Genomic DNA, 14,702 nt, shown 5'->3' with positions numbered 1-14,702 from the left:
ATGGACCAACTTCTATCTACTCATCCCAACTCTCTCTTCCTCATATGTGGTGATTTCAACTGTCATCATGCCAGTTGGCTGGGTGTGGGTACCTCTCTCACCAGCCATGGCTCCTCAGCAAAGGACTTCTGCGACTCACTGGGACTGACACAATCTGTCAATTTCCCGACCCGGATCTCAGTCAACGGAACATCTTCTCTTCTGGACTTGGTTATGACTAACTTCCCTGAAAATGTCTGCTGCTCTTCTTCTGCTCCGATCGGATCATCTGATCATGTCCTTGTTAAAGTGGACATCTCTCTGACCATCCTCAGGGAGCCTGCTCAGCGTCGACGAGTCTGGCATTTCACTCAGGCCAACTGGCACGGTCTTCAAGCAGCCATCAATCATCTGGACTGGTCTCCCATCTCTACCACCTCTGACATCAACTCATCCTGGGAATTCTTCCAAAGTAAATTGCTCTCTCTCATGCACAGATTTATCCCATCTCGTCTTCAGTTGTCATACCCTTCCTCCCGTCCATGGTACACGGAATCTTGTGGTGAGGCTGTTGCCCAGAAACAACTTGCCTTCGTCTCCTGGAAAGCAAATCCAACGGAAGGAAATCTCATTTCCTTTCACAAAGCCCGAAACAAGTGTGTGTCCACCCTCAGGAGAGCCAGGAAACAATATCTCTCCGTTCTCAAGACCGAACTCTCTTATCTGTCTCCCTCTTCCAAATCCTGGTGGCGTCTGGTCAAATCCGTTTCTGGTGTTTGTTCCCCCTCCATCCCCTCCCTTACCTCAAACGGCTACACAGCTGACTCCGCACGTGAAAAAGCTGAATGCCTCAACTCTGTGTTTGCCTCTAAATCTTGTGTCCCAAACCCATCCCTCTCTGTACCCACCATACCCAGTCGTACCCTGCTGCTCCTGGACTCCGTGTCCTTTCCTCCTGACAAGGTGGAAAAGTTTCTGTCAACCCTCGACTCTGATTCTGCAACTGGACCCGACGGCATCAGCCCACGGGTCCTAAAATCCTGCTCTGCTGCTCTATCTCACCCTCTCTCTGTTCTCTTCACCCTCTCTTTTGCTCAAGGTCAACTGCCATCTGCTTGGAAATCAGCCAACATCACCGCTTTGCACAAAAAAGGTGCAAAAACAGATCCTAGCAACTACAGACCAATCAGCCTTCTCCCAATTATCAGCAAAGTCATGGAATCCATCATTGCTTCTGATACGAAATCTTTCCTCTTCTCCAATGGCTTGATCTCTGATCATCAATTTGGTTTCAGACCAGGTCACTCTACTCTGGACATGCTGCTTCTGCTGTCTCAACAATGGATGGAGGTCCTCAATGCCAAACAGGAAATTAGAGCTGTCTCCCTCGACATATCACGTGCCTTCGACACGGTCTGGCACCCCGCTATGCTCACCAAACTCTCCTCCTTTGGTATCCATGGAAATCTCCACGCATGGCTGGCGGACTTCCTCTCTAGTCGTTGTCAACGTGTGGCCCTGAATGGGTTTCTCTCATCTCCTCTTCCTGTTCAGGCTGGAGTTCCCCAAGGCAGTGTTCTGGGCCCCGTGCTTTTTCTGGTCTTCATCAATGATCTCTCTGACTCTCTCGAAAATCCTCTCTATCTCTTTGCTGATGACTCCACTCTCTGCCGCTCCATTCCTCTTCCCTCAGATCGGCAGTCTGCTGCCTCCTCACTCTCTGAAGACCTGGACAAAATCACAGACTGGTCAAACAAGTGGAACATGTCTTTCAATCCTGACAAATCTCACACTCTTACTATGTCTCTCCGAAAAGATCGACTGGACAACCCTCCCATCTACTTTCTCAACAATCCTCTCCAAGAAGTTCTGTCGCTCAAGATTTTGGGTCTCACTATCTGCCATGATCTTTCTTGGGAAAACCACATTTCCAAGCTGGCCTCCAAAGCCAGTCGCCGACTGGGCATCCTCCGTCGTGCGAAGTCCTTCCTCGGCACACCTGAGCTCCTTACCACATACAAGGCTTTCATCCGCAGCTCAATGGAATACTGTTCTCCCCTATGGGCCGGTGCTCCTGCCTCACACCTAGCTCGGCTTCACGCTGTTGAAACCAAAGCTTTCAGAATTATTGGAATCTCCCGCGATGAAGCTATCTCTGAGGGCCTTTCACTCACTCACCGCAGGCAGGTAGGTGGTCTTTCTGTCTTCTACCGACTCCTCTCCGGCCTTGCACCCCCAGCTCTCTCTGTGTTCTGTCCCCCAAATATTCCTACAGGTCGCACAAGATCTGCCAGCAACCCTCTGATGGTTAAACTGCCGAAATCTCGGCTCTCCGCTCACCTTCACTCTTTCATTCCTCTTTTCTCCCGCCTCTGGAACAAACTCCCTCACTCCCTTCAATCCCACTCCTCCCTCCAGGTCTTTAAAACAGCTGTTCACCACCATCTCTTATCTTCCCCCATCCAAAACCTTGATCTTTTCTACCCCCGCTAATTCACCCCAGATCCACCTTGTTTGAAATTCCAACTTCTTTCCTGGAAGTCCTGGCAGTGTCCATATGTTTTATACCTCTCCCACTGCCCCCTTCCCACGCCCCCCCCCCCCCCAAAGCCCTCGCCCTCTCTCAGATCTCTCGATGTCTCCATGTCTCTCGGTCCCTGCTCTCAAATGTTGTGTTTGTGTCCTTCCCCCTCTCTCCCCATCTTGTCTACCGCTCCCTATGTTATATGTTTTATGTCGGTTTGTCTTTCTGTGTGATTAATGTTCGCTCTTTCACGAGCCTCGATCTTGTATACAAAAAAAAAAAAAAAAAAAATTATAATGAGTTTTGGACACATATACGTTTTTCCATCCTGTGTGACGTTATCCCTCGTTGTGCATGTGCCAGTTATCCCTCGTTCTGAGTGCAAGAACGAGTTTCAGCCACATACGATTTTGCCCATCCAGGGAGAGGCCATGTGCTCCAAGTGTAATCAATCGCTCCAAGTGTAAAAACCAGTTTGGTCCACTTTTTAGTTTGCCCGTCCTGAGAGTCGCAATATGCCAGTTATCCGCTCATTCTAAGTGTAAAAACGAGATTAAGCCACATTCAAGTTTGCTCGACCTGAAAGACGCCATGTGCCAGTTTATCACTCGTTCAAAGGGTAAAAATGAGTTTTGGCCACATATAAGTGTGCCCGTCCTGGGTGACACCATGTGTCGTTTATCACTCGTTGAAATTGTAAAAACGAGTTTCTTCCACATATGAGTATTCCAGTCCAGGGAGACACGATGTGCCAGTTATCACTCGTTCTGTTTGCAATAACGAGTTTCAGCCGCATACGATTTTGCCCATGAAGGGAGAGGCCATGCGCCAGTTATCAATTGTTCCAAATGTAAAAACGAGTTTTGGCAAAATACAAGTTTGACGGTCCTGGGAGACACCACTCGTTCCAAGTGCAAAAATGAGTTTTGTCCACATTTGAGTTTGCCCATCCTGAAAATCGCAATGTGCTATTTATCACTCATTCTAAGTGTAAAAACGCAATTCAGCCACATTCAAGTTTGTCAGTCCTGGGATATGTCATGTGCCAGTTATCACTCTTTTCCAGTGCAAGAACGAGTTTAGGCCACGTACGAGTTTGCACGTCCTGGGTGACGCCATGTGCCTCTTATCACGCGTTCCAAGTGTAAAAACGACCTTCATCCACATGCGACTTTGCCCTCCATGGGAGACGCATGTTCCAGTTATGATTGGTTGTGTAAGTTTAAGAACGAGATTCAGCCAGGTCGCTGGTGTTGTGCTAGCGGCTAGGGTGCCGGCTTAGGATACCTAGGATCCTGGGTTCGGATCCCGGTCAATCGCTGAATTAACGCCAGGGGGGTTGACTCAGCCTGTCATCTGAATTAACGCCAGGGGGGTTGACTCAGCCTGTCATCCTTCCAAGGTCGTTCCGAGGTCGGCAAATTGAGTACCAGTTCACTGGTAATTCCCTGCTTGTCGTTAAAGGCGGCAAAAAGGGTTGGCGTCAGGAAGGGCATCCGGCCGTAAAACATTGCTTCAAAAAGGGGACCGAAAAACAACAACAACCACAGTTCCCGAAAAAGGCCAACCCCTGCTTGCGGGGAAAAAATGGCCTCTAAAGGTGGTTTTTTATTCAGCCACATTCAAGTTTGTCAGTCCTGGGTGACGCCATGAGACAGTTATCACTTGCTCCAAGTGTAGAATGAGTTTTGGCAAAATACGAGTTTGACAGTCCTGAGAGACCCACATGGCAGTTATCACTCGTTGAAAGTGTAAAAACGACCTTCGCCCACATACGGGTTTGCACTTCATGTGAGACGCATGTTCAAGTTATGATTGGTTGTAAGTGTAAGAAGGAGTTTCTGCCACATACGAGTTTGCCTGTCCTGAGTAACGCAATGTGCCAGTTAACACTCTTTCTAAATGTAGAAACAAGTTTCATAATGTGCAGGGTGAGGGAGAAATATGGTCATTTTTGAAATTTTTGTGAAGGAAATAAAAAATTGTATTTCAAACTAAATTCACTCATGATATTGAAGTACATAACAATGCATTTTTATTATTATTTTTTTTTTTTTACTGATTTAGTTGTTTTTTTTTTGCAGGCAAAACATTTGAGTGACCATGTGGAACTGCCCGATTGAAGAACACGCTTTCACTATTAAAGCTTTTTACAAGAATAATGATAGTGCAACTGCTGCACAATGTCAATTCAAATTCAAATGTTAAACTTCATGGAAATGTGCCGTCTGTTCAGGCTATCAAGTTTTGGGTTCAGAAGTTTGAGAGTACCGGTTCGACTTTAAAAGAGAAACCGCCGGGAGCAGCCAAATCAGTTAGAACTGCACAAAACATTGAGCGTGTAAGGGAGTCAGTTTTGAGAAGTCCACATCGCTCCAGCCGAAAGCAAGCATCAGCCTTAAGAATTTCTCACACGTCACTACGCCACATATTGCAATCGGATTTAAACTTTTATCCTGATAAAATTCAAAATGTCCAGGAATTAAGCCAAGATGATGAGATTGCCCGTGATGATTTTTGTGAGGGAATGCTTTCATTTATGGACAGAAATGAAACCTAAAACATTGCTAACAATTTGTTCATGTCTGATGAAGCACATTTTCATCTGTGTGGCCATTTCAACAAGCAAAATACTCGTTTTTGTGTGGCCGAAACCCCAAGAGAAATGCACACGAAATTGTTACACAGTCCCAAAGTCACAGTGTGGTGTGCACTTTCATCGTTCGGCATCATAGGGCCTTACTACTTTGAGAACAATAACAGAAATGCCATCACTGTTACTGCAGCTCGATATACCGATATGATTTCTAACTTCCTCTCCAGAGAATGAAACAGATTTGCAGCAGTGAGCCCAATGACGTGGTTTCAGCAAGATGGTGCAACCTCCCACACCGTCAGAGTGTCCATGACTACTGTAAGGGCGCTCTTTCCAAAGCGGGTCATTTCCAGAAACGGCGATAATCCATGGCCAGCGAGGTCACCCGATTTGACTGCAAGTGATTATTTATTCTGGTCATGTCTTAAGGACAAAGTGATATTAACCGTCCACAAACTCTTCATGAACTTAAGGAAAACATCAGACGCGAAATCAATGATATTGAGGTGGCCATGTTGCAGAACGTCATGAATAACTGGCATCCAAGATTGGAGGAATGTGTCAGATGAAATGGTGCGCATCTCTTCGATGTTCTTTTCCAAAATAAATGGCATGTTATGCACTTCACTTTCTTGTTAAAATTTGTTTTGAAATGCAACTTTTTATTACCTTTACACGAGTGTCAAAAATATCCATATTTCTGGCTCACCCTGTCAAAAATATTTAACACCCTTCAGAAGTGAGAGAGCTTCCTCAATATATGGGAGTGAGTATGCATATTTGCGAGTTTTTAAATTCAAGGCCCATATTAACCATATTTCTGGCTCACCCTGTATAAACAAAAATATACAAACGAGTTTGCATGTCCTGGGAGGCTACATGTATGTGCCATTTATCACTCATTCTAAGTGCAAAACGAGTTTCAGCCACATACGAGTTTGCCCGTGCTGTTCGATGCCATATGCTACTCATCATTGCTCGGTCCAAGTGTAAGAACGAGTTTTGGCCACATATAAGTTTTTCCATCCTGGGTGACGTTATCCCTCGTTGTGCATGTGCCAGTTATCCCTCGTTCTGAGTGCAAGAACGAGTTTCAGCCACATACTATTTTGCCCATCCAGGGAGTGGCCATACGCTCCAAGTGTAATCAATCGCTCCGAGTGTAAAAACCAGTTTGGTCCACTTTTGAGTTTGCCTGTCCTGAGAGTCGCAATATGCCAGTTATCCACTCATTCTAAGTGTAAAAACGAGATTCAGCCACATTCAAGTTTGCTCGACCTGAAAGACGCCATGTGCCAGTTTATCACTCGTTCAAAGGGTAAAAATGAGTTTTGGCCACATATAAGTATGTCCGTCCTGGGTGACACCATGTGTCGTTTATCACTCGTTGAAATTGTAAAAACGAGTTTCTTCCACATATGAGTATTCCAGTCCAGGGAGACACGATGTGCCAGTTATCACTCGTTCTGTTTGCAATAACGAGTTTCAGCCGCATACGATTTTGCCCATGAAGGGAGAGGCCATGCGCCAGTTATCAATTGTTCCAAATGTAAAAACGAGTTTTGGCAAAATACAAGTTTGACAGTCCTGGGAGACACCACTCGTTCCAAGTGCAAAAATGAGTTTTGTCCACATTTGAGTTTGCCCATCCTGAAAATCGCAATGTGCTATTTATCACTCATTCTAAGTGTAAAAACGCAATTCAGCCACATTCAAGTTTGTCAGTCCTGGGATATGTCATGTGCCAGTTATCACTCTTTTCCAGTGCAAGAACGAGTTTAGGCCACGTACGAGTTTGCACGTCCTGGGTGACGCCATGTGCCTCTTATCACGCGTTCCAAGTGTAAAAACGATCTTCATCCACATGCGACTTTGCCCTCCATGGGAGACGCATGTTCCAGTTATGATTGGTTGTGTAAGTTTAAGAACGAGATTCAGCCAGGTCCCTGGTGTTGTGCTAGCGGCTAGGGTGCCGGCTTAGGATCCTAGGATCCTGGGTTCGGATCCCGGTCAATCGCTGAATTAACGCCAGGGGGGTTGACTCAGCCTGTCATCCTTCCGAGGTCTGCAAATTGAGTACCAGTTCACTGGTAATTCCCTGCTTGTCGTTAAAGGCGGCAAAAAGGGTTGGCGTCAGGAAGGGCATCCGGCCGTAAAACATTGCTTCAAAAAGGGGACCGAAAAACAACAACAACCACAGTTCCCGAAAAAGGCCAACCCCCGCTTGCAGGGAAAAAATGGCCTCTAAAGGTGGTTTTTTATTCAGCCACATTCAAATTTGTCAGTCCTGGGTGATGCCATGAGACAGTTATCACTTGCTCCAAGTGTAGAATGAGTTTTGGCAAAATACGAGTTTGACAGTCCTGAGAGACCCACATGGCAGTTATCACTCGTTGAAAGTGTAAAAACGACCTTCGTCCACATACGGGTTTGCACTTCATGTGAGACGCATGTTCAAGTTATGATTGGTTGTAAGTGTAAGAAGGAGTTTCTGCCACATACGAGTTTGCCTGTCCTGAGTAACGCAATGTGCCAGTTAACACTCTTTCTAAATGTAGAAACAAGTTTCATAATGTGCAGGGTGAGGGAGAAATATGGTCATTTTTGAAATTTGTGTGAAGGAAATAAAAAATTGTATTTCAAACTAAATTCACTCATGATATTGAAGTACATAACAATGCATTATTATTATTATTTTTATTTTTTTACTGATTTAGTTGTTTTTTTTTTGCAGGCAAATCATTTGAGTGACCATGTGGAACTGCCCGATTGAAGAACACGCTTTCGCTATTAAAGCTTTTTACAAGAATAATGATAGTGCAACTGCTGCACAATGTCAATTCAAATTCAAATGTTAAACTTCATGGAAATGTGCCGTCTGTTCAGGCTATCAAGTTTTGGGTTCAGAAGTTTGAGAGTACCGGTTCGACTTTAAAAGAGAAACCGCCAGGAGCAGCCAAATCAGTTAGAACTGCACAAAACATTGAGCGTGTAAGGGAGTCAGTTTTGAGAAGTCCACATCGCTCCAGCCGAAAGCAAGCATCAGCCTTAAGAATTTCTCACACGTCACTACGCCACATATTGCAATCAGATTTAAACTTTTATCCTGATAAAATTCAAAATGTCCAGGAATTAAGCCAAGATGATGAGATTGCCCGTGATGATTTTTGTGAGGGAATGCTTTCATTTATGGACAGAAATGAAACCTAAAACATTGCTAACAATTTGTTCATGTCTGATGAAGCACATTTTCATCTGTGTGGCCATTTCAACAAGTAAAATACTCGTTTTTGTGTGGCCGAAACCCCAAGAGAAATGCACACGAAATTGTTACACAGTCCCAAAGTCACAGTGTGGTGTGCACTTTCATCGTTCGGCATCATAGGGCCTTACTACTTTGAGAACAATAACAGAAATGCCATCACTGTTACTGCAGCTCGATATACCGATATGATTTCTAACTTCCTCTCCAGAGAATTAAACAGATTTGCAGCAGTGAGCCCAATGACGTGGTTTCAGCAAGATGGTGCAACCTCCCACACCGTCAGAGTGTCCATGACTACTGTAAGGGCGCTCTTTCCAAAGCAGGTCATTTCCAGAAACGGCGATAATCCATGGCCAGCGAGGTCACCCGATTTGACTGCAAGTGATTATTTATTCTGGTCATGTCTTAAGGACAAAGTGATATTAACCGTCCACAAACTCTTCATGAACTTAAGGAAAACATCAGACGCGAAATCAATGATATTGAGGTGGCCATGTTGCAGAACGTCATGAATAACTGGCATCCAAGATTGGAGGAATGTGTCAGATGAAATGGTGCGCATCTCTTCGATGTTCTTTTCCAAAATAAATGGCATGTTAGGCACTTCACTTTCTTGTTAAAATTTGTTTTGAAATGCAACTTTTTATTACCTTTACACGAATGTCAAAAATATCCATATTTCTGGCTCACCCTGTACAAAAATATTTAACACCCTTCAGAAGTGAGAGAGCTTCCTCAATATATGGGAGTGAGTATGCATATTTGCGAGTTTTTAAATTCAAGGCCCATATTAACCATATTTCTGGCTCACCCTGTATAAACAAAAATATACAAACGAGTTTGCATGTCCTGGGAGGCTACATGTATGTGCCATTTATCACTCATTCTAAGTGCAAAACGAGTTTCAGCCACATACGAGTTTGCCCGTGCTGTTCGATGCCATATGCTACTCATCATTGCTCGGTCCAAGTGTAAGAACGTGTTTTGGCCACATATAAGTTTTTCCATCCTGGGTGACGTTATCCCTCGTTGTGCATGTGCCAGTTATCCCTCGTTCTGAGTGCAAGAACGAGTTTCAGCCACATACTATTTTGCCCATCCAGGGAGTGGCCATACGCTCCAAGTGTAATCAATCGCTCCGAGTGTAAAAACCAGTTTGGTCCACTTTTGAGTTTGCCTGTCCTGAGAGTCGCAATATGCCAGTTATCCACTCATTCTAAGTGTAAAAACGAGATTCAGCCACATTCAAGTTTGCTCGACCTGAAAGACGCCATGTGCCAGTTATCACTCGTTGAAAGTGCAACAACGAGTTTTGGCAAAATACGAGTTTGCCAGTCCTGAGAGACCCACATGCCAGTTATCATTCGTTCAAACTGTAAAAACGAGATTCGGCCACAGATGAGTTTTTCTATCCTGGGAGACACGGTGCCAATTATTACTCATTCTGATTGTAAGAACGAGATTCGGCCACATACGAGTTTGCCTGTCCTGGGAGACTCCATGTGACAGTTATTAATTGTTCCAAGGGTAAAAACAAGTTTTGGCAAAATACTAGTTTGTTAGTCTTGAGGGACCCACATGCCAGTTTATCACTCGTTCAAAGGGTAAAAATGAGTTTTGGCCACATATAAGTGTGCCCGTCCTGGGTGACACCATGTGTCATTTATCACTCGTTGAAATTGTAAAAACGAGTTTCTTCCACATATGTTTTCCAGTCCAGGGAGACACGATGTGCCAGTTATCACTCGTTCTGTTTGCAACAACGAGTTTCAGCCGCATACGATTTTGCCCATCAAGGGAGAGGCCATGCGCCAGTTATCAATTGTTCCAAATGTAAAAACGAGTTTTGGCAAAATACAAGTTTGACTCCTGGGAGGCACCACTCGTTCCAAGTGCAAAAATGAGTTTTGTCCACATTTGAGTTTGCCCATCCTGAAAGTAGCAATGTGCTATTTATCACTCATTCTAAGTGTAAAAACGCAATTCAGCCACATTCAAGTTTGTCAATCCTGGGATATGTCATGTGCCAGTTATCACTCTTTTCCAGAGCAAGAACGAGTTTAGGCCACGTACGAGTTTGCACGTCCTGGGTGACGCCCTTTACCTCTTATCACGCGTTCCCAGTGTAAAAACGACCTTCATCCACATGCGACTTTGCCCTCCATGGGAGATGCATGATCCAGTTATGATTGGTTGTGTAAGTTTAAGAACGAGCTTCAGCCACATTCAAGTTTGTCAGTCCTGGGTGACGCCATGAGACAGTTATCACTTGCTCCAAGTGTAGAATGAGTTTTGGCAAAATACGAGTTTGCTAGTCCTGAGAGACCCACATGGCAGTTATCACTCGTTGAAAGTGTAAAAACGACCTTCGTCCACATATGAGTTTGCACTTCATGTGAGACGCATGTTCAAGTTATGATTGGTTGTAAGTGTAAGAAGGAGTTTCGGCCACATACGAGTTTGCCTGTCCTGAGTAACGCAATGTGCCAGTTAACACTCCTTCTAAATGTAGAAACAAGTTTCATAATGTACAGGGGGAGGGAGAAATATGGTCATTTTTGAAATGTGTGAAGGAAATAGAAAATTGTATTTCAAACTAAATTCATTCATGATATTGAAGTACATAACAATGCATTATTATTATTATTTTATTTTTTACTGATTTAGTTGTTTTTTGCAGGCAAAACACTTGAGTGACCATGTGGAACTGCTCGATTGAAGAACACACTTTTGCTATTAAAGCTTTTTACAAAAATAATGATAGTGCAACTGGTGCACAACGTCAATTCAAATTCAAATGTTAAACGTCATGGAAATGTGCCGTCTGTTCAGGCTATGAAGTTTTGGGTTCAGACGTTTGAGAGAACCGGTTCGACTTTAAAAGAGAAACCGCCAGGAGCAGCCAAATTAGTCAGAACTGCAAAAAACATTGAGCGTGTAAGGGAGTCAGTTTTGAGAAGTCCACATCGCTCCAGCCGAAAGCATGCACCAGCCTTAAGAATTTCTCACACGTCACTACGCCGCATATTGCAATAGGATTTAAACTTATATCCCGATAAAATTCAAAATGTCCAGGAATTAAGCCAAGATAATGAGATTGCCCGTGATAATTTTTGTGAGGGAATGCTTTCATTTATGGACAGAAATGAAAACTAAAACATTGCGAACAATTTGTTCATGTCTGATGGAGCACATTTTCATCTGTGTGGCCATGTCAACAAGCAAAATAATCGTTTTTGTGTGGCCAAAAACCCAAGATAAATGCACACGAAATTGTTACACAGTCCCAAAGTCACAGTGTGGTGTGCACTTTCATCGTTCAGCATCATCGGGCCTTACTACTTTGAGAACAAATAACAGAAATGCCATCACTGTTACTGCAGCTCGATATACCGATATGATTTCCAACTTCCTCTCCAGAGAATTAAACAGATTTGCAGAAGTGAGCCCAATGACGTGGTTTCAGCAAGATGATGCAACCTCCCACACCGCCAGAGCGTGCATGACTACTGTAAGGGCGCTCTTTCCAAAGCAGGTCATTTCCAGAAACGGCGATATTCCACGGCCAGCGAGGTCACCCGATTTGACTGCAAGTCCTTATTTATTGTGGCCATATCTTAAGGACAAAGTGATGTTAACTGTCCACAAACTCTTCATGAACTTAAGGAAAACATCAGATGCGAAATCAATGATATTGACGTGGCCATGTTGCAGAACGTCATGAATAACTGGCATCCAAGATTGGAGGAATGTGTCAGACGAAATGGTGCGCATCTCTTCGATGTTCTTTTCCAAAATAAATGGCATGTTATGCACTTCACTTTCTTGTTAAAATTTGTTTTGAAATACAACTTTTTATTACCTTTACACGAGTGTCAAAAATAACCATATTTCTGGCTCACCCTGTACAAAAATATTTAACACCCTTCGGAACTGAGAGAGCCTCCTCAATACATGGGAGTGAGTTCGCATATTTGCGAGTTTTTAAATTCAAGGCCCATATTAACCATATTTCTGGCTCACCCTGTATAAACAAAAATATACAAACGAGTTTGCCTGTCCTGGGAGGCAACATGTATGTGCCATTTATCACTCATTCTAAGTGCAAAAAGAGTTTCAGCCACATACGACTTTGCCCGTGCTGTTAGATGCCATGTGCTACTGATCATTGCTCGGTCTAGGTGTAAGAACGAGTTTTGACCACATATAAGTTTGTCTGTCCTGTGAGACACCATGTGCCAGTTATCACTCGTTGAAAGTGTAAAAATGGGTTTTGGCCACATATAAGTTTTTCCATCCTTGGTGACGTTATCCCTCGTTGTGCATGTGCCAGTTATCCCTCGTTCTGAGTGCAAGAACGAGTTTCAGCCACATACGATTTTGCCCATCCAGGGAGAGGCTATGTGCTCCAAGTGTAATCATTCGCTCCAAGTGTAAAAACCAGTTTGGTCCACTTTTGAGTTTGCCTGTCCTGAGAGGCGCAATATGCCAGTTATCCGCTCATTCTAAGTGTAAAAACGAGATTCAGCCACATTCAAGTTTGCTCGACCTGAAAGACGCCATGTGCCAATTATCACTCGTTCAAAGTGCAACAACGAGTTTTGGCAAAATACAAGTTTGCCAGTCCTGAGAGACCCACATGGCAGTTATCACTCGTTGAAAGTGTAAAAACGAGTTTTGGTCACATATAAGTGTGCCTGTCCTGGGTGACACCATGTTTCAGTTACCACTCATTTTAAATGCAAGAACAAGTTTCTTCCACATATGAGGTTTCCTGTGCTGGGAGTCGGGATGTGCCGCTTATCACTCATTCTGAGTGTAAGAACGAGATTCGGCCACATACGAGTTTGCCTGTCCTGGGAGACGCCATTTGACAGTTATGAATAATTGTTCCAAGTATAAAAACGAGTTTTGACAAATGTTACGTGCTCCTTCCCAGACCCCGGTCACGGTGTACCTCCGAGCCCCGAGCGGAGTCATGGCAGAAAGATGTGTTATTCTGTATGCCAAGGCTCAATGGTGAAACCACACCAATTGTTACCAACAAACAAGTATTGCATTAACATCACACAAGAATAACGGTACAGTAACAATATTAATCAAAAGTACAATCAATATATATCATTCCTATGATGGTACCATCAGTTTCGTAATATATAACTCACTGTGCTCCAAGTGAGCGAAAAGAAGAACATTCCCCAATGTCTCTATTCCGGCATCAAGCCAAAGTCGACCCGCTCCAGTGATCATCAGAACGATGTCCATTCGAGACCAGGATCCCGTTCGGATGACAGTCACAGTCCCGCTGCCAAAGCTGCGCAAAGGTGCCCTCAAGGCAATTGGGAAATCACACCCTCGGGTATGGATGTTCCACGGCTCCAAATCGGTGAACCGCAGATTTTCCACTCAAAAGCCACGTTACACACGCACACCAGATTAACGTCTGAATGTGGTGAAAATGGTTGAAGCGAAGTGAAAAACCTTGAGCGATGCGCAAATCCTGCGTGAGGTAAAAATGGCTGACGGCCCGTTCTCGTGGCGTAACGGCACTCTGATGATTCTCTCTGGAATCAACCGCAAAACCTGTCACGCAGGTTTATCTGTCACAGCGATGACGACTCTGTCGCAGGAATCCCTTTCCCGGGAAACCCAAAGTTCACTCGTGACTCTCGTTCACCAATCGTTCGCTCCAGACCTCGAAGCAGCTCAGCTTCTTGTCCGACTCACTGGCTCTGCCTTCTCTTCCTCCTCTTCCTCGTCGTCCAGTTCCGGTTTCATTTAAAACTAACTTTTTTACCTTTTGAAAATATTAATCTCTATTTCCCTCAAACGACAACAATAATAGTACATGGAATCAAAAATGTTTACAATGGATGAAAACCACAACAACGGAAGTGACGAATCCGTAACACTTCCCCCCCTCAAGAAAGAAAGTTTGAACATAGTGAAAACTTTCTTTGCAGGGAAAAACTCTTTTAACAAACAAAAGTAAAACTCACACCCAAATTATCAATTCACGTGAGCAACAATAATTAATATTCCCCAAAATAAAGCAACAAAACTACCAAACCACCTGCAGGAATTTCCAAAGTTAGTTCACTCGGGACAAAGCATCAGCAACGACATTGTCCCTGACCTTTACATGCTCAATTTCCAAGTTGAACTCCTGCAAAGCCAAACTCCATCTCATCAACCTCTGGTTTTTATTTTTCATTTTTTGAATGAAGTTGTTGTGATCAAAAATCCAAAGCAAAGCAAATCTATAGCCCTTTTTGAAGGAGGCCGAGCTGAGAGCCAGGTTTCATGGTGGTTGGGTGGTGAGGCCTGGAAGTATTCAC

This window comes from Myxine glutinosa, chromosome 4 (genome assembly GCF_964187855.1).
Source record: "Myxine glutinosa chromosome 4, kmMyxGlut1.1, whole genome shotgun sequence".
NCBI lineage: Eukaryota > Metazoa > Chordata > Myxini > Myxiniformes > Myxinidae > Myxine > Myxine glutinosa.
This window is presented reverse-complemented; position numbering follows the sequence as displayed.